At 41.2% G+C, this 2500-nt stretch overlaps 4 non-coding genes across 4 annotated transcripts; all 4 read left to right on the top strand.

The window, feature by feature from the left end:
* Positions 1-215: 215 nt before the first annotated feature.
* Positions 216-334, top strand: LOC145855979 (5S ribosomal RNA). Its single transcript, XR_014376867.1, has one exon. It is a non-coding gene; the product is annotated as a 5S ribosomal RNA (ribosomal RNA).
* Positions 335-743: 409 nt separating this feature from the next.
* LOC145855978 (5S ribosomal RNA) lies at positions 744-862 on the top strand. The gene has a single exon (XR_014376866.1). It is a non-coding gene; the product is annotated as a 5S ribosomal RNA (ribosomal RNA).
* A 409-nt stretch (positions 863-1271) lies between these two features.
* On the top strand, positions 1272-1390 carry LOC145885684 (5S ribosomal RNA). The gene has a single exon (XR_014397267.1). It is a non-coding gene; the product is annotated as a 5S ribosomal RNA (ribosomal RNA).
* Positions 1391-1529: 139 nt separating this feature from the next.
* LOC145855977 (5S ribosomal RNA) lies at positions 1530-1648 on the top strand. The gene has a single exon (XR_014376865.1). It is a non-coding gene; the product is annotated as a 5S ribosomal RNA (ribosomal RNA).
* Positions 1649-2500: the final 852 nt, after the last annotated feature.

The raw sequence follows: 2500 nt of genomic DNA, 5'->3' as shown, positions 1-2500 counted from the left end.
CTTTGTGCTCCTTTGCCCTGTTCAAATGATGAAAGGAAATAAAGTTTGTATTTTATCCAACTACCTGTGCTAAAAAGTGATGGGAACAGTGTTTGTAATTTCTTCTACTTTTTCAGTGACACAAAGTTCAAGCTGCTTATCTAATTGGTGAAAATGCAATGTCTGTTTATCACACTCACTTTGACTATATATGTTGTAGCAAGAGATTGTTTCTCGCTTACGGCCATACCAGCCTGGGTACGCCCGATCTCGTCTGATCTCGGAAGCTAAGCAGGGTCGGGCCTGGTTAGTACTTGGATGGGAGACCGCCTGGGAATACCAGGTGCTGTAAGCATTTTGTCCACGAGGGTGTGCCCCTGCACTATTTCATCAGCAACACTGCCTTGTAGTAAGCATTTAATGATGAATTGACTAAATGCAGCTTCCTGCCTTTTTAATAGGATCAAATTTCCTTGTGTTTTCAATTAGCATCTGCCTTGTATTTATAAGACAAACAAGAATATTGTTGCTGAATGCAGCTTGTGTGTGCTTTGTGCTCCTTTGCCCTGTTCAAATGATGAAAGGAAATAAAGTTTGTATTTTATCCAACTACCTGTGCTAAAAAGTGATGGGAACAGTGTTTGTAATTTCTTCTACTTTTTCAGTGACACAAAGTTCAAGCTGCTTATCTAATTGGTGAAAATGCAATGTCTGTTTATCACACTCACTTTGACTATATATGTTGTAGCAAGAGATTGTTTCTCGCTTACGGCCATACCAGCCTGGGTACGCCCGATCTCGTCTGATCTCGGAAGCTAAGCAGGGTCGGGCCTGGTTAGTACTTGGATGGGAGACCGCCTGGGAATACCAGGTGCTGTAAGCATTTTGTCCACGAGGGTGTGCCCCTGCACTATTTCATCAGCAACACTGCCTTGTAGTAAGCATTTAATGATGAATTGACTAAATGCAGCTTCCTGCCTTTTTAATAGGATCAAATTTCCTTGTGTTTTCAATTAGCATCTGCCTTGTATTTATAAGACAAACAAGAATATTGTTGCTGAATGCAGCTTGTGTGTGCTTTGTGCTCCTTTGCCCTGTTCAAATGATGAAAGGAAATAAAGTTTGTATTTTATCCAACTACCTGTGCTAAAAAGTGATGGGAACAGTGTTTGTAATTTCTTCTACTTTTTCAGTGACACAAAGTTCAAGCTGCTTATCTAATTGGTGAAAATGCAATGTCTGTTTATCACACTCACTTTGACTATATATGTTGTAGCAAGAGATTTTTTCTCGCTTACGGCCATACCAGCCTGGGTACGCCCGATCTCGTCTGATCTCGGAAGCTAAGCAGGGTCGAGCCTGGTTAGTACTTGGATGGGAGACCGCCTGGGAATACCAGGTGCTGTAAGCATTTTGTCCACGAGGGTGTGCTCTTGCACTATTTCATCAGCAACACTGCCTTGTATTAAGCATTTAATGATGAATTGACTAAATGTCTGTTTTATCAGACTCACTTTGACTATATATGTTGTAGCAAGAGATTGTTTCTCGCTTACGGCCATACCAGCCTGGGTACGCCCGATCTCGTCTGATCTCGGAAGCTAAGCAGGGTCGGGCCTGGTTAGTACTTGGATGGGAGACCGCCTGGGAATACCAGGTGCTGTAAGCATTTTGTCCACGAGGGTGTGCCCCTGCACTATTTCATCAGCAACACTGCCTTGTAGTAAGCATTTAATGATGAATTGACTAAATGCAGCTTCCTGCCTTTTTAATAGGATCAAATTTCCTTGTGTTTTCAATTAGCATCTGCCTTGTATTTATAAGACAAACAAGAATATTGTTGCTGAATGCAGCTTGTGTGTGCTTTGTGCTCCTTTGCCCTGTTCAAATGATGAAAGGAAATAAAGTTTGTATTTTATCCAACTACCTGTGCTAAAAAGTGATGGGAACAGTGTTTGTAATTTCTTCTACTTTTTCAGTGACACAAAGTTCAAGCTGCTTATCCTGTTGGGTCTAGGGGGCAGCATTTGCACGTCTGGATAAAAAAAATGTACCCGATTTAATCTGGTTACTAATCCTACCCAGTAACTAGAATATGCATATACTTATTATATATGGATAGAAAACACTCTAAAGTTTCCAAAACTGTTTGAATGGTGTCTGTGAGTATAACAGAACTCATTTGGCAGGCAAAACCCTGAGACATTTTCTGACAGGAAGTGGATACCTGATGTGTTGTATTGAGTTTAAACCTATCCCATTGAAAAACACAGGGGTTTAGGAATATTTTGGCACTTCCTATTGCTTCCACTAGATGTCACCAGCCTTTACAAAGTGTTTTGAGTCTTCTGGAGGGAGATCTGACCGAACAAGAGCCATGGAACGGTGATGTCCCATTAGACACCTGGCGCGCTACTTCATGTTGGGTACCCTCGTTCCAATACGTTATAAAAGGCTATGCATTCGTCCACCTTGAATATTATTCATGTTCTGGTTAAAAAAGGCCCTAATGATTTATGCT

The sequence above is a fragment of the Salmo salar genome, chromosome 08, assembly GCF_965601325.2.
Source record: "Salmo salar chromosome 08, fSalSal1, whole genome shotgun sequence".
NCBI lineage: Eukaryota > Metazoa > Chordata > Actinopteri > Salmoniformes > Salmonidae > Salmo > Salmo salar.
Note: the sequence above shows the minus strand (reverse complement) of the source record. Positions and strands in the feature narration are given on the sequence as shown.